The sequence below is a fragment of the Podarcis bocagei genome, assembly GCF_964188305.1.
Source record: "Podarcis bocagei genome assembly, chromosome: 10".
In the NCBI taxonomy this organism is placed as follows: domain Eukaryota; kingdom Metazoa; phylum Chordata; class Lepidosauria; order Squamata; family Lacertidae; genus Podarcis; species Podarcis bocagei.
Genome location: NC_138135.1, coordinates 42,758,483 through 42,777,161, shown reverse-complemented (window position 1 = coordinate 42,777,161; position 18,679 = coordinate 42,758,483).

Genomic DNA, 18,679 nt, shown 5'->3' with positions numbered 1-18,679 from the left:
GCATGTAAGTAGCGGTTGGTGTGTGTTTTTTTCCGGTAGATAGTGTGTCCTAGGGAGCCATCAGGTTTTTTGTAGATTAGGACGTCAAGGAAGGGAAGTTGGTTGTTGGCTTCTATTTCCATAGTGAATTGTATTTTGGGGTGTAGGCTGTTGAGATGTGTGAGGAAGCTATCTAGTTTTTCCTTCCCGTGTGGCCAAATTACAAAGGTGTCGTCAACATATCTGAGCCAAAGTTTGGGTTTGTGTTCTGACTTGTCTAAAGCATTGGTTTCAAAGTGTTCCATGTACAGATTTGCGATGACCGGTGAGAGGGGTGATCCCATAGGTGCTCCTTCTATCTGTTTGTATCTTTGTCCATTGTGGATGAAGTACGTGTTGGTTAGGCAGTGGTTGGTCAGGTCCAGGATGTATTCGGGGGGATTGTATTTGTTTTGAATGGCTGTCAAGGCTTCATTAATGGGCACTTGTGTGAAGAGAGATACAACATCGAAGCTCACAAGTAGGTCATCGGGATGTAGGTTTTGCTTCTTTATTGTTTCTATGAACTGGAAGGAGTTTGTAACGTGTGAAGCGATAGATTCTGCATAGGGCTGAAGTTGCTTAGCGAGAAATTTAGCGAGATTTTGTAGAGGTGAGCCTATGGAGCTAACTATTGGTCTGAGTGGTGTTCCTTCTTTGTGTATCTTGGGGAGACCGTAGAGTTTGGGGCATCTGGATGATTTTTCTCTGGGGATGATTCTTAGCTGGATTTCTTCACTGATAGGAGAGGCTTTTATTTTGGATTTGGTGGTTTTTTCCAGATAGGTAATGCCACTGTTGTGATGAACACATCGGACTACCAAGCAAAACTATCAAATCTACTCCAAGACCCTACCTACCAACCTATAAAAACAGATCCCACCACCTATCTGGAAAAAACCACCAAATCCAAAATAAAAGCCTCTCCTATCAGTGAAGAAATCCAGCTAAGAATCATCCCCAGAGAAAAATCATCCAGATGCCCCAAACTCTACGGTCTCCCCAAGATACACAAAGAAGGAACACCACTCAGACCAATAGTTAGCTCCATAGGCTCACCTCTACAAAATCTCGCTAAATTTCTCGCTAAGCAACTTCAGCCCTATGCAGAATCTATCGCTTCACACGTTACAAACTCCTTCCAGTTCATAGAAACAATAAAGAAGCAAAACCTACATCCCGATGACCTACTTGTGAGCTTCGATGTTGTATCTCTCTTCACACAAGTGCCCATTAATGAAGCCTTGACAGCCATTCAAAACAAATACAATCCCCCCGAATACATCCTGGACCTGACCAACCACTGCCTAACCAACACGTACTTCATCCACAATGGACAAAGATACAAACAGATAGAAGGAGCACCTATGGGATCACCCCTCTCACCGGTCATCGCAAATCTGTACATGGAACACTTTGAAACCAATGCTTTAGACAAGTCAGAACACAAACCCAAACTTTGGCTCAGATATGTTGACGACACCTTTGTAATTTGGCCACACGGGAAGGAAAAACTAGATAGCTTCCTCACACATCTCAACAGCCTACACCCCAAAATACAATTCACTATGGAAATAGAAGCCAACAACCAACTTCCCTTCCTTGACGTCCTAATCTACAAAAAACCTGATGGCTCCCTAGGACACACTATCTACCGGAAAAAAACACACACCAACCGCTACTTACATGCACAATCACACCACCACCCTGCACAAATAAACTCCGTAGCCAAGACTCTCATCTCCAGAACCAAACGCCTGGCTGACAAAGACCACTTGACAACTGAGTTACAGAATCTCTCAAATGTGTTAATCGCCAACGGATACCAGCAAAACAGGGTTACGAAGCTAATCCAAAAAGAAACACCCCCCAAAAACCAAGACACAGAAGAAAACAATGGCATGGCCCTCCTTCCTTATATCAAGGGCACTACAGATAAAATTAGCAAAATCCTCCATAAACACAATATCAAAACAGCCTTTTGCACCAACCAAAAAATAGCCAATATCCTCAGAAACCCAAAAGATAAAATCCAGTTAGAAAACCAAGGGGTCTATGAAATACCCTGCAAAGTCTGCCCAGCCACGTACATTGGACAAACAAACAGACGAATAAATGCACGTATCGCAGAACACAAGAATGCCGTCAAAAAAGAAGAAAAAACTTCCTCTCTTTACCAACACATGAAAGAAACAGGACACGAAATTAATTTTGCAGATTCCAAATTGCTCTTTAACATGGAACATCACCACAAGAGAATAATCATGGAAGCCATCGAGATAGAGAAACACCCTCACAACATAAACAAGCGTGACGACACGTCCCGCCTGCCAGACATCTGGAAATTAGCCCTCCCCACAAAAACCGACACCAGAACCAGAGGCACACAGAACGCCATCTCCAATCAACCACACCAGACCCAAACCCAGACCCTCTCCACAGATAAATTACAGACACCATCCAGTAGCCAAACCATAGTGGCACCTCCGGATGCTGCACCCCCCTGCAATCCCTACACAGATCTGGCTGGCACAGGGCACAAAACCACAGCTCGCCCCTATACACGAAGCCAAGCCAGAGCACAACTAAGTGCAGTACAGCCATCTTCTCAGAAAAAACTCTTCACAAGCTCAAGAGGTCAAGACACGAAAGCTTTAGCAACTAATCCACACCTAATGACCCTCCTAAGTGGTACTCAGAATATCACTCAAGAAATCACTCAAGATATCCCTCAAGTAATTAATGAACAAAAGAAGAAAAGACACACTAACCTGGGAACTTCCTCTCTGCCCAGAACGTTGGAGGCTATACACCACACCCCCTCAACAGTATTTATAGGAACTCAAACACTGAGATCCTGCTCTGTTCCAGTAACAAGAAGCCGAAAGCACCACCCTGAAGATGACGAGTGAGACCTCGTCGAAACGTCGCCTAGACACCCCAACTCTTACACGGGAAGACACCCGAAGACACCAAAACCTGCATTCCTGTACCCGTGAAAATCTACGAAAGCAAATATATATATATATATATATATATATATATATATATATATATGGTGCAATATTACAGCCAAGATATTTAGCTGTAGATATTTATTCCACAACTCAGTGTGGGAAATGTTTATTAAATATGTACTTACCATTGTGAGATAGGCCACACACCTATTTCACAGATGGAAAACTGAGTCTTGTGGCTACTGGGTGCCATCACTATTCCATGGAATTTTATTTATTTCTGTTGTATCTGTTGTTGTGCATTGCCCATTGGCTAAAGCCCTCTGCCTGATTTACAAACTATTACAAATACAAAATACAGTCAAATAAAAAATAAGGACAAAATCAGCCAAAATGTCAAAGCCTCCCCCATTCTTCCTTTATTTCACCATACCGTTTTCATGAGGCCAGCCAGTCAGAGTTTTCCCACATACAAACCTTCATTTAATCCACTGTTGGATACACCCTTTTGCTTTCTTTTCTTTATATTGTTATGCACACCAGTGCCCACAGCTTTGCTTACTGTGAAATAATTCTATTAATTCAGCTAAACTTCTTATGTATCTACGAATCTAGTCAGTAAACAGAATCTGAATGCAACTTGGAAGATTTGCTACTGACTGAAACCAAACAGTTCTAATTTGGCGTGCTGCCGATATTGTGCTTTAAAAAGCTGTTTTCTTCCTTTAGGGTGATTTAAATAAAAGACATTGGAGAAAGAAGAGCTCCTTTGTCACACTTTGAATGTAATAAGATGTACATTTTGAGCTGCGTTGTTTAGATTTGTTTGAGATTACAGCATGAAAAAGGCATTATGCTACAGTTGGTCTTTATAATCAAAAAACAGCTGAGACCACTAATCTCTATTTGATTTAGTGCTGTTGAAAACAGTGAAACTACATCAGCATAAATGATCTGAGATTTAACTACAGCTCTAGTGTAAACCCTCAGGAAATGCCTCAAAATGGCAGCCACCTTGTGGTGGGAAATAGACACTGCCTGCAAACTGGTGCCACAGAGAATTCAGATATCTGAGGTGAGACTTATTTGCATGTTTAGTTACTTTTTTGAAATGTAAGGCTGGTACAGGCATTTGAGGAAGCAACAATCTTGCCTGTAATTCTTAAGTCTGTGCCTAAACTATCAGATACAGAAGTTGCAAACTCTAGTTTCCTTGGCACTTATTTGCCCTAATTTATAACGGTCCTGGCAGAATCTGAGAAAGAAAGTTGTAAACATTGGAAGGGATTTCAAATATCATCAGTTCTTACTTCCTGCTGATGTAGGAAATCTTTTACAACATCCTTGATAGGTGACTATCAGCCTCTTCTTAAAGCCTCTATCGCTTTTCTGTTCAGCTGTTGAATAGCTCATATTGCCAGGAAGCTCTTCTTAATAGTGAGTCTACGAACCCCTTCTTTCCTTGTAATTTGAACCAATTGCTTCAGGTCCTACCTTCTGGAACAGCAACAAAATTACTCCAAAATCTTTGAGACATTCCTTCAAATATTTGAAGATGGATATCCTATCACCTCTAACTTCTTTCTTCTGTAACTAAACTTATTCAGCTCCTTCCTCCTTTTCTTATTATAACTTTGTTCCAAGAAGACCTATACTTGTTTGAAGAAGAAACTATTATTACAGATAACCTGCTGTTTATTAACAAGTTAACTGGTGAAAGGAGAAGATGCTACTGCTACAGTATTACTGCATAATTACTTGAGCATTACTAGGCTGAAATTTTACTGTTCAGTTCCCCTTTACTTTAGGACCTTGATTGAGATTCTTTGCTTGTGGGGGGTGGGGTGGGGATCTAATCCATAAAACCACAGAGAGCATGTAGAAATCTGCCATATACTAGAAGAGTCTATCAATCTAGTCCAGTTTTTGTTTGGCAGAGGCTTCCAGTCTTCTTTGGAAAGGCTTCCAGTGGAAAGGCTTAAACCTGGAGTGTTTTGTATTCAAAGCAGCTGCTCTATAACTGAGCTACAAACTACTCTTGAATCATTGACTGATAATATTTCCGCTTCCCCTATGGATGTCATGGCTGGAGTACTTAGGCTTCTACACCTCTAAAGCAGAGGTCACCAAACATTTTGGGCCAGTAGGCATATTTTGAATTTTGAGAAAGTGTCATGAGTGCCAGTAAGTAAATGGTGGTCATGGGAGTGTTGCATAACACACAGTGGTTGCCATGGTAGTGTGTAGAGGAGGCTGAGGTATGCAAACAGGACCTATGCAGTAAGAGCAAGTGGCCTTTCATGCCTTGTCAATTTTTGAGGGGATGTTTATTGTGACCTTTTGTGGGCACTATAGTTTGTATACTGATGCCTGTAGCTACCACTTTGGTTACCCCTGCACTCAAGGTTCAGCTTCAGGTCTGCCTTCAGCAGAAGCAAGATTTTTCAACAGCTTCCTCTTTATTAGGAACAACATATATAAATGCAACACTTTCGAAGCAAGGCAAAGCAGCTCCCAAAGAAAGACAGAGTATATGAAAGCTATGCCTAGCAGGGCATCAATCCAGCATCAGTCGAGAAAGTGGACTGCTCCATTGCAGGCCACTTAAAAATGCATTAAATATACGACAGCTGACAAGCTAGCTGCTGTGTGAGTCCAGTTGTATCCTGAAAAATAAGAATGATTCCAACTTGGAAATCAGCTCATAAGACAAGTAAGTACATAGTCCAATTTATAGCAACTGCATTCAAGAGGATCTGTGAATAGGACTTGTGGCATAGATTTTCATTTGTGCTCTTGGTATTTTCAGCAAAACTTCTTTACTGAAACTTGTGAAATAATATGCTTGTGTTTGATAAAACAGGCAGTTTTTCATGTTGCCTTTCTTTTATTTGTATGAGATGAAACATATGTAATTTTTTTCGTTACATCCCCGTGTGTGACTCATGCATTTGCCCAGACATACAAATAGAGGCACCTAGTTTCCTTGGGTGGGGGTTGAGCCACTAATAGGGTTGCCATATTTCTAAAAGTAAAAACTAGTGGCTGAGCTTTTTTTACAGAAATGCCAAAAACACAAACACGTGATTTTTCGATAAGATCCCGGAGAGAAACTCCCTCCAGACATCAATTCCAGCTTTGAAATCCTGGTAATGTCTGGGAAAATTCAAGCATATGGCAGCCCTACCCATTAATGAATTGTGTTTCATAAGCCTACTCTTAAGAATGTTTATTGAATTATAAACCCCACTGAGTTCAGTGGGTTTTTCTACTATGTAACTGTATGTACAATCACAGCCCTGATTTTGAATGTCTTTGAACTAATTCACACCAACATGGCAGTTGGAGGGCCCTGGAAGTGAATTGGGATTATATTTGTCTGTGGATCTTTATATGTACTGGTTGCTTCATTTATGCAGGTCATCACATAATCTTAAAGTCACCAAGTAATGATTGATGCGTGTGTGTGTGTGATTGATTGATTCTTAGTTCCTACCACTGCTCTTCCACATTTTCTTAGCCAGGAACGTGTTCTATCTTTGGACATTCATATAACTTTCTGTCACACAAGGAACAAGTTTGAGATTGAACAACTGAACTGTTGTAGGAAAATAAATCATTATGTGTATTAGCTTTTAGCACACAACAGGAATAGTGGGAATTTCCAAGGAATTTGTTTCTGCTTCTCCTGCTGGCTTCTGCTGTAATTCTTTAAAATGTTCAGTGCCCATTGGTGTGATCAGACCTCTCCTCTACTCTTTCTTTTCTTTTTACTGCTTGGGGGCTCCTGCAATCCACTGGCAGTTGCTCTAATAAACCAGGCTGTTTTCAAGCCTGAAAACTAGCCCAATGTATGCATCTTGAAGCAACAAGAATACACACACACACACACTTTATATTTTGTTCTTTCACACTTTCTCGTCCTGGCCAGAACAGGAAGCAGAAAAGCTGAGATACTTTAGACAAAACCACTTTTGTGAGATTAAACTCCAGCTGTGGTTTATCACATGCTTCCAGATAGATGGGATGCAGTTCAGCAGCTGGAGGTTTGATGTTTATAAAAGCGCTTCTAACATTTGCTTCAGTTTGCCCATCACTTCATACTCTGAAAAATAATGTTTTCTATCAAAGAGGAAAAGTCATATAACACTAAACTTGTTCCTGGCTCTGTAACCTTTTATTTTTGTGTTCATGTGTGCTTATTGACTTTAATGGATGTTGCATATACTGCAGTGCTAGCCATATGGACTATACAGCAACCTAGAAAATATTCAGTAATGTATTTGTCCTCTTTCTGTCTCTCTGGAATCAATTACTAAGTGAGCAAAGAAAGCTGTTAATGCCATAACTTTCCAATGGATTGAAACAATATGGCTGCCACAGATTTATTTTCAGTTACACAATAATCGGGGGAGAGGGAAATTAAGAGGGTGTGTTATTTAGCAAGTTTGAAACATTATTTTTGCCAGAATTCACAGTACAAAGCATAGTCAACAAGAAATGCATTTAACATAAAATATTGTGAAGGGTAATGAGAGCTTTTCAGGGATGGTGGTGGTTAGGAATCTACACAAAATGTCCACTCTTCAACAATATCAGACACGTAGGAAGGTAACGCTAGAAGAGTGTCTCCCAAGTTGGAATAGCAAACATCAACAGAACTATGACCCAATCCACACCTGACATTTAAAGCACCATGATACCACAACAGTCATGGCTTCCCCTAAAGAATCCTGGGAACTGTAGTTTGTTAAGGATGCTAAGAGTTGTTAGGAGACGCATATTCCCCTTACAAAGCTATGGTTTCCAGTGTGGTTGAACAATCAATTCCTCTTCCCAAGGAACTCCAGGGAACCCTGTGGAGGGAGTAGGGGGTCACCTAACACAGGCATAGGCAAACTCAGCCCTCCAGATGTTTTGAGACTACAAGTCCCATCATCCCTGACCACTGGTCCTTTTAGATAGGGATGATGGGAGTTGTAGTCCCAAAACATCTGGAGGGCCGAGTTTTCCTATGCCTGACCTAACAACTCCCAGCACTGTTATCAAGCTGCAGATCCCAGGATTCTTAGGGGGGAGTATTTAAATGTGCAATGCAGATGGGATCTAGAAGTTTTTGCATGGACTCTCTTCTAGTTTCATAGTTCCATCCCCAAAATGAATGTTGCTTATTCTTTGTGTTGTTCCCCTGGATCAGGGGTCTGCAACCTTTAAGACAAAAAGAGCCACTTGGACCCGTTTCCGAAGAAAAAAAAACTGGGAGCCGCAAAACTTGTCATTATAAAAATAACTTTTTTGTCACTTTTTAATTATTTCTTTGTTTGACCCCTCAGAATTACTCCTCCTCATAGAAATAAACCTTAAATTAACAAGTTACCTTTGTGTGTGTGTGTGTTCTTAACTCCCCTTCAAAACAGTGACCAGCGTACATGCCCCTTACAATGTAGTGGGTGGGCGGGAAGGTGACGTCGGGATGGTGCGTGACTAACGCACGCACCGCCCCCATGCGATGTCACAGCCAGTACAGCGCCCGCCACAGTGGGGAGTGTCGGGGCGCACAATGCGCCTCCTCCCCTCGCTAGTATCCGCCCCGGAGCCACGACAAAGGTGTAAAAGAGCCACATGCGGCTCCGGAGCCGCGGGTTGCAGACCCCTGCCCTGGATGAAGCCTGCTAGGCACATGCATAGTGGACCCAAGTAAAAGATATCTGTCTCACTAGCAAAAAATATTCAAGGATCTCTTGTGAAGTGCACATAAACATGAATTTCCACATACACATGTATCACATTCAAGAGCCATGTTTATAAAGGATGTTGTTTGTGTGAATGTTGAAAAGTTTAAACTTGGAGTCTAAAGCACATGTTCTTAGATATATATTTTTTAAGGAGTAGATGGCAGAAAACCTGGGCTATTAGCTCTTAAGAATCTTAACAGACTGGAGTTTTTAGATAATGCAGTATAAAGACCATTGCAGTCAGAGACCCTGGCACAGGCTCTGTAGATGACCTCATGAGTGGGTCTTTGTGGTTTGCAACCCAAATGTGGAAGGTTCATAAATATTTTACTGGAGTCCTTTGTTAGCCAAGGGGTGTATTTAGTGAAGCAGACCTTCAAGTAGTAGCACTGTTGGATGGTTTTTAAAAATAGCAGCTTCTTTACAGTGACCTCAAGCAACACATGTGTTTGAGTTATCTCGGAGGAGCCATGTCTGATGACATACTGCTCCAATGCAGCTGTAGCTGCCAACTTGTAACTTTTTATTTGTTGAAAAGGATATTTTTCCTCAAGATTTCAAGAAACCTATTTAAATAATTTGATTTCATTTGTAAAACAAGACTGGCAAATTTTAACATAATGTATGGCACTCTCTCTCTCTCTCTCTCTCTCTCTTTCTCTCTCTTGTTTGTACAATTATAGCATATTTTCCTCTAAGATATTTGTTTGGCTTGTTCCAAGGGGAAATGCAAACTGAGGAGAACAGAAATACTTGCTTACTTCAGAACATCTACTTAAGCAAACAATTTTCAAAGTGCTGCAGTTGCAGACTAGGGAAGGGTATGTATGCAAGAACATGTTAGTTGTTTACCAAAGTACATTTAAGTAAAGCAGGAAAAGGAATTCACGGAAGAATAAGTTAGCTGCTATCCAGCAGAGAGTTGGGTGTTTTAAAATAGGGGGAGCCACAGTTCAGGCATGTCAGATTTCCTTTTTTTTTTTTTACTAGAACCCCAAGATCTACAAACCAGAGCCAAGTGCAATTGACACAAAGTTGGGATTAAGGAAATGTCTGCCCCTGAGCACATTCTCAGCCTAGCAATTTGATTTTAGCAGCAGAATTGAACACACTGTCGCTTCACACAAAAAGTTTACCAATTTCTTTTTCTACATTTCAGCCACCAAATTTAAGGAGGGAGGGAGACTTCCTCCATTGTTATAATAATTGGGAGTTTAGAGCTCTTGCAAATCTGTAGTATCTCACCTAGAGATCTACAAGTAGATCACAGTGGAGTTTCTCCCCAGACCCTATCTCTAAAAGCAGGCTCATCTATTTCAGTGTACAGTAACTGAGCACTAGAGATCAGTTAACAGTAGTCTGGGGTTGGGACCCAGAAAATGAACTAATAGTAAGCACAGCTGGGTTTTGCAATTATTATTATTATTATTATTATTATTATTATTATTATTATTATTATTATTATTTGGGACAGGCTGTTATACCAAGGGCCAATCTATAAATGATGTACATCACAGAGGACTTCTTTTATATGAGTTTCAGTTGGAACTTTTTATCCAATTCATTAGGTAATTTTGTTTCATTTTTCATTTCCGAGTTCCTCCAAGGAGCTATGGTGCACTTACGTCTCTGACATTAGATCCTCACAACAACCCGGTGAGGTAGATTAGGCTGAGAGATAGCAACTGACCCAAAATCATTCAGTACATTTCATGTCTGGGTGGTGGTTATTTGAATCTAGGATACCTTTTTATGTCTGGTACTGCTACAGCTTCTGTCCCCATCATCACTTCATACCTAAACACCACACAAAGCAGTCTGCCTTTCTCTTGAGCCCTGAAGCTTAAGGGCCAGAGGATGTATTGAAGGAAATTAGAGATACAAGGTTAATTTTTGATAACAACATTAAAACCTGAGAATAGAATGGAAGGTGTCATAGAAATATAGGGGTTGTTCGTGCGTAAGTTGCCGCCACTCCTGGCTATGTTGCCTTGTTAAACCTTTTCTGTTTGGACAGCCCTTCACTTCATGGCTGCCTCAGTCGCTAGCAGAATCCGTCAGTGGGCGTTTCTTAAACCTTTTCCAGCATAAAAGCTGTTTGACCCCAAGTCTCCTCCTACTCTCCCTGCGCGGAAGTCTTCTGCGCAGGGAGGGTGTGGGTAGCGGAGGACCCATGCTCTCCCCGCTGGTCTCCGGTGAAGAGTCCTGGAGCCCCCTCGCCGATTCCCCCATCTGCCCCCCTTTATCCCTGGTGTTACACTGATTTCCTTCCCCAGCTGATGAGCTGCCTCTCTCCCTGCTGGGCCCTTCTCCAGCATCGCTAGAGAGCCTTACCTCCACCTCTGGCTTCGATGTCAGTTCCCTGACAGAAGGGGATAAAAGAGAATAGCTGTTATAGGAAGAGTTAATGTTATAATGGATCAGGGTGGAGGGAAGAAAGAAACAGAAATTTGGGAAGAGGAATAGTGTACAAGTTAAGTGTGAATGTGGAAGGGGAGAAGAAATAACTGAAGATGAGAAAAATTCATTGAGAGGTATGGGGGAGGCTGGGAAATAAAAAGTGATTTCCATCTATAGAGCCTATGGACCAATAGTGCTCCAATTATGCACCCTGCTTAAGGAAGCTAAACTGAAATTCCCAACCACAAGGAAATTGCTGTGGCAAAGGAATATATCCTTCAGTTCCACTTACTCTGTTCTGTTCCTCCTCCACTTGTCAATCATTCCATCTCCAACTACTCAATATTCTATGGACTGCTGGGGTTTCACCTCCCTTAGGGTCCCCCCCCCCAAGGATTTTTTAAAAATTACTTCTGTAAACCTTGGGAGTACATCAGTTGTGCAGGTACCTCTGTTGTGCATGGGGACTGCCATTTTGGTTAAATAAAGTTAGGAACTCTCCCCTGAAATTTAGAAATAGGAGCTCAGCCTCCCTCTGGAACCACACACTGGCGCTCTAATGACATCTCTTCCCAACTAGGGATGGGGAACATTTGCCCCTCCAGATGTTATACTGTTTCTATGTATTACTATTACACTGGTACCTCAGGTTAAGAACTTCATTCGTTCTGGAGGTCTGTTCTTAACCTGATACTGTTCTTAATCTGAGGTACCACTTTAGCTAATGGGGCCTCCTGCTGCCGCCGCACAATTTCTGTTCTCAGCCTGAAGCAAAGTTCTTAACCCAAGGTACTACTTCAGGGTTAGTGGAGTATGTAACCTGAAGCGTCTGTAACCCGAGGTACCACCGTACATGCATATAGAAACATAGAATCTTAGAGTGGGAATGGAGCCCAAGGGGGGTTAAAACGCCCACCATGCCTCACCATTGTCTGCATTGACTGGGATGGATGGGAGTTGGAACCCATGGAAATTCTAGGGGGCCACTGGTTCCCCATTGTTGGTCAACACTAGAGTTTCCCAAGCTTGGGTCTCCTGCTGTTTTGGGGCTACAATTCCCATCATCCCTGACCATTGGTCCTGCTAGCTAGGGATGATGGAAGTGTGGGAAACCCTGATATACACAAACGTGTTAGGAAACATGCAGTTTCTTACTTTGTGCTTTACCTGACATGTAATCATCCTAGTATCTGTATGTTTGTGCTGTGCAACCCTTTCAGTGCTTGTTTATAAATGTTAATTACTTGTCATTTATAGGGAGCTTTATATGCTTTGCAAACATTAAGGAGTCATTTTTATTAGACTGAAATTGGAACAAGATTGTGGACAGCAAAACGTTGAGTAATACAATGACTTAACTTGGACACGTCTGCTTTGTTAATTTCTGCCTCTGAGAATAGAGTAAGGATTTTGGCAGATACCTTTGCTTAGGTAGCCAATAGAGGTCTCTCCAGATGTTTGGGGGTTCCTATGGTAATAAGCAACTTTTAAATTTAAAAAGAATTTTAGTGGTATTAGTAGAGCAAAACCCCTTAACTTTCTTCCCAATAAATTTTATGCAGTCACCCAGGTGGAGGCTGTGTAACTACTGAAGTGGAGTGAACATTTCCACTTATTACCTTTGTTGATTTTTAATATAATTTTGTGGTAATAACGTAGTTTTGAATAATAATTTAGAACAGCACTGAGAATTTCTTTCTTTCCTCTGTTTAAGGATATACAGCTGGGCCTTTCTTGCTAAAGTTTTATGGATGATGATATTGCTTGTGATGATTAGTTACAGAACCTGTAATACAGAACCTTGGGCCTCCATCAGTTTTTGGGCTACACCTCCCATCATCCCTAGTGGTCAAGGGTGATGGGAATTGTAGTCCCAAGACAGATGAAGACCCATGTTTTGGAAAGCCTGCTCTGAATGTTGTTAGACTATATCTCCCACCCGTAAACACTGGCCATGCTAGCTGGTGGCTGATTGGAGTTGGACAACATCTAGAAGTCAATGGGTTCCCCATCTCTGCTGTAGAGTCTGTTACCTGGCCTTCATACTGCCATTGCCAATCAAAGAGCTTAGACTGCTGACTAATCAGTTCCCTTATTTGCAGTACACCCCTAGGTTATGCAAAGGATATGTGTTACAAATGTACATTCATCACACTTTCATTCTGTCCTAGGATCCCCGGAGCTTGAAGGGCATGTTTCTAATTTATGGCTCTATCCAGATGATAACTGTAGGTGGCAATGGAAAGTTAGAGAAAGAGTTTTGGATTTTCTGCAGGGTTTTAGAATAGAAGAAATGACTGGGGGTAGCAAGCAAACAGCAAAGATCTATTCCAGGGTTTGACTCCATATTCAGAAAGGAGGGAAATGTTGTCACAGGAAAGTTGGAGGGAGAATTATCCCATGAATATGAATCTTTGTTTAGGTGTAAACATATTAGTAAGATGCTGGTCTGGAAGACAGAAAGTAAAGGCTTGAATTTGAGTTGGCTTCTTTATCTTATCTTATCCTCACTCAACACATTGCAACTTCATAATTTATTTTGCATATTTTAGTCAAATTCAATTGCTAGATGATGATGGTTTGATGGGGTATTGAACTGAAGCATTTACTCTTCAGTGCCTCGCTTACACAAAACCAACACTCTTAATATATTTGACTTATCTCCAGGGATTCAGGACTACAGGAAAGACATGCAGTGGAAAGACAAAACTGACTGAGCCCAAAATTTGTTACTGCTTAATACCAGGGGCATTGCAAGGTATTAAAAGGACAGGACACAGGCCCATGACACAAACCTGCACACACTCCGAAAATCTTGTGAAGCAGTTCCTCTTCCGGCGAGGAGGAAAGCCCCACCTCCAGTGGAGAGGAGGTGCAAGGACCAGAGGATGCTAGTAAGAGCTTTAACACCGCGCCTGAACAAGCCGGAGAGGAGGGAAGCACGCCCTTGCCATCGCCCATCATGCGCAGTAGTTTGAGGCGCAGGGAGGCATGGAAAAGTGTGATGAAATTTTATGTTGGGGAAGGTACAAAAACAGACCACTCCCGGATTCTGCTAGCGATTGAGCCAGACATGAACTTATGATGCTCTTCACTATAAATAGTTTGCACCAAAATAAAGCCTGTAAAAGACAGGCCGGAGTCCTGCCTGGTTACTCTCGAGCAACCACAACAGCACCTGACATATATGTATGGATGTTGTGGTGATCACACAGGGTCCCCGGATGTTTGACGGTCTATTGATCCCTGTGCCACCCCTATGATCACTTTCCCGCTGCCACCAACCCGTTTCTCTCGGGTACACACTGCGTCCAGACAGTTGTTTACATCAAAACAAATAATCAAGTTTATTTTATAAGTGTGAACAAGTTTATGGTTTCAGATAATCTTTCTTGTCAGTTTCTTATCCTTAATTCCTATACCGGCCTATACCTTCCTAATAACTTTTAACTGATTATCCCAACTGTCTTTCGGACTCCTCCTAACAGTTTCTCTCACTCTCACACATCAAAACTAGACCAACCCACAGACTTATCCTCCCTCTTCCTTCTCCAACTCCCAACTGACTTCCCAACAACTCCAACCCTACCTCTAACTCCTCCCCTTGGGTTCCCACTGGCCAATCACTTCACACTCATTTAATCCTTTCCTTATGACCCACCTAGGAGGGCAAACGCCACAGATGTGGATGGAAAATCAATATGGTGTGTGGCTGGAATCCTATGAGCAACATTTTTAAATGAAATGTGAAATCTGAACACCACAATTTATGAAGGATATTGACAAGCTGGAACATGTACAGAGTAGGGCAACCATGATGATCAAAGATCTGGAAACCAAGCTTTATGAGGAAGGGTTGAGGGAGTTAGATTGGTTTAGGCACCTTCAAATATCTAAAGGGCTGTCACATGGAAGATAAAGCAAACTTGTTTTTTCCTGCTCCAGAGGGTAGGACCCAAACCAATAGTTTCAAGTTATAGGAAAGGAGATTCTGACCAAACATCAGGAAGACCTTTCTGATGGTAAGAGCTGTTCTGTGGAAGGTGGTGGCCTCTCCTTCATTGGAAGTTTTTAAGCAGAGTTGGATGGTCATCTGTCATGGATGCTTTAGTTGAGATTTCTGTACTGCAGGGTCCCTTCTGACTCTACAGTTCAATGATTCTATTATTCTATGTGTCCAGAGCATCTTCTTTGAAGGAAATGAATGGGGATGCCTCTGGAATTGTGGGTATAGGGATGTGTGAGAGACAGCCACTCCAGAACACAGATAATATGGTGCTTCCAGATGTTGTGGACTACAACCACACTAATGGTCAGGTTGACGTGCATAACAACTGGAGGGCACTACAATGACTACCTCTGCTCCAGGAAATAATTTATTTGGGCATTAACTTCTATTCCTCTGGGGTAATCCACTTTGGAAAGCGAACTTGGCTCATTTATTTTATTTTTATGTTTCTTTCTTTTATAGCTTCTATTTTAATCATTTGCATCATGCAAATGGCTGTTATTCACATTAGTCACTGGAACTGCTTAACCTGTGAGCTAAAACACTTTGTGATAAATATTTGCTGGTGCTAGAAAAGTGAGATTCTCCTTCTTAGAGAAAACATCCCCAAGTGGCAGGCATAGTATGAGATAAGGGTAATAGTTCCTTAGGGAAGCAGGAAAGTCTTCAGTAGCTAGTGAACAACATCTAATAGTTCATTTCAAAAATGTAAGAACATTTATTTTCTTGTCTTCTTCATTCTTTCTGACTCAATAATAGCTCCTCTCCTTAAAATAACCCTACTGGTATTACTTAGCTGAAATTTATTCTTCGCATTCTAGCTTTTAATGACCATAAAGAATTCTTCAAGGATCTCATTACCATGAATATCATATTTTGTTTCTCTGGTTGCCGTACTGATGATTGTTGCTGAATATCCCTGCTGTGTGTGAAATTCTCAACTTACTTCAATTCGACACATTGTAATTTTGAAGTTGGCTGATGGAAAGATTTCACTAAATACCCACAAAATATTAGTTTTCAGATGTTGCTACTCATTTTTATTGTGGCCTCATACAGTGGACATTCAGAAAGTACATTTCCATGTCTGGAATTGAGTTAATGTGATTATTAACATCTGTACAAGCTTAGGTGAGTGCCATATTTTATATAATTTTATTATGAGCTTGGGCTTGCTTTCTGAACAGTACACTGGCCCAAGTCATGTCTTTGGGATTTTTGAGCAGCTGTTAAGGTGCTGGTAATGAAAACCCACTTCCCTAACTGCCAGCAAGGCACAGATGCTCTGGAGTCCGGACAGGTACTTTGGGAGCAGAAATAGTATTAGAACTGTTGAAAATCAAATTGGCAGACTAGTAAGAAGCTATACCTTCATGGGAAAAAACTGCTGAAAGAGCAAATGTAAGCAATTTGTGAAACAGAGACAAGTTGAATATTATATTTCTCTATTGTTTTCTAACAAAAATTTAAAAATCTGTCTTCCATAACTCTCATTAGACTGCACTTCTAGCAAAATAATCATAGCCTAAATTCCTGCCTTCACAAATACACAAATTCCCTCTTGTAATTGTTTATCAGTACATTGTATAGGATTCAAGGCAGTACTGTTTATGAATCATGGATTAAGAAAGTATTTCTTGATGTGTTCATATCCTCCGCAGGGATATATGCCTGTCAAGGAGTTTCTGAGTAAACACAGACCCCACAATCAATGGCATTGTATTATACTGGAATTTGACCAAGTATTTCATCACGCAGCAAAACAGTACTTCGAGATGGCAAAGGGACGGTCTAAATCAGGGAATATGATGAGCAAGGATCATGCATATTTAGCATTTTGGAATCATGTAGAGATGTGGAATTACTCCATGTGGACTAAGCTACAGGGAGTAAGTAATGCCTTACCTGGCCATGTTATGGTTATTAGTGGCTATTCTTTCATGTCTTACTGGAGATTTTAAAAGCTGCTAATAGGTTTAAAAGTGAATGGCTGAATGATTTTAAAGAGATATACAGTGGTACCTTGGTTTAAGAACAGCTTAGTTTATGAACAACTTGGATTAAGAACGCTGCAGACCTGGAAGTAGGTGTTTTAGTTTGTGAACTTTGCTTTGTTTCGCTTCCTGTTGAGTGTGTTCCATTTGTAAATTGAGTCCCCCGCTGCTATGGGAAAGCACGCCTTGGTTTAAGAATGCTTTGGTTTAAGAACGGACTTCCGGAACGGATTAAGTTCGTAAACCAAGGTACCACTGTAGTGGAAATGCCCAATAAATGCCCAGTAAATGTTGCAGTATACATCTTGTCTGTTCATACTTCCATTCATTCATTCTTCTCTTTTTCTTTTTCTTTTTTAAAAAGCATCATTTGAATGTAATGTCCTGGGAATTTTGACTGGGCTTTCATACTCTTCATACTCTCCGCATATAAATTAGAGATGTTCTTATAACCCCACATCACCCATGTATTATATACAAAACTAAAGTCTCTTCACCACTTGCCGTATGCTGCATTATGTTAATCTATAATAGCAGCTGATTATAAAACCAACTAGAAAGATCCATGAGAAGAAAGTTTGTAAAAAAAAAAAAAGTCTGTTCTCAACAGTTCAAAATGTAACTCAGGAGTTGTAGTAAATAAAATGGAAGGCTGGGCACTCAATAATTAATAATAATAATAATAATAATAATAATAATAATAATAATAATAATAATAATATATTTATACCCCACCCATCTGGCTGAGTTTCCCCAGCCACTGAGTTTCCCCAGCCCCAGCTACTCTGGGAGGCTTCCAATGAAGTGTTAAAAACAATACAGCATTAAATATTAAAAACTTCCCTAAAAAGTTCCCTAAACAGGGCTGCGTTCAGATGTCTTTTAAAGAGAAGATAGCTGCTTATTTCCTTCACATCTGAAGGGAGGGCGTTCCACAGGGCGGGCGCCACTACCGAGAAGGCCCTCTGTCTGGTTCTCTGTAACCTCACTTCTCACAATGAGGGAACCTCCAGAAGGCACTTGGTGCTGGACCTCAGTGTCCAGGTTGAACGATGGGGGTGGAAACGCTCCTTCAGGTATACAGGACTGAGGCCGTTTAGGGCTTTAAAGGTCAGTACCAACACTTAGAATTGATGCCTGGAAGTACAATCTTATGTCTTCTCTGAAGAACTTCAGTGAGTCTTTCTGCCAGGTTCAGTGTGTATCAGGGGTGCCAACTTGAATAAAATATTGAAGGGGGGACAGGTAAGCCCAGCCTCGCATAACGGATCACATAATGCTGTGCTCACACACCATTTGAATGGCAATACCCATCAACTTGGGGGGCAGCCCCCTCAGAATATGTTATTGGGAGGCAAAGACAACCAGGCACCTAGGAGGTGGCATCCTATGGTGTGTATTTAGACACATGTGCAATAAGGATGGGAGGAAAAAATGGTTTCATTCAGATACCTGCTTTGCACTTTTGAAAAAAAATATATGTGGACTGAAACAGAGCTATCTTTCAAACTTCATATTTATCCAAATTTTATAATATGGTCGTTTCCCCCCCCCCGGTGTATAAAA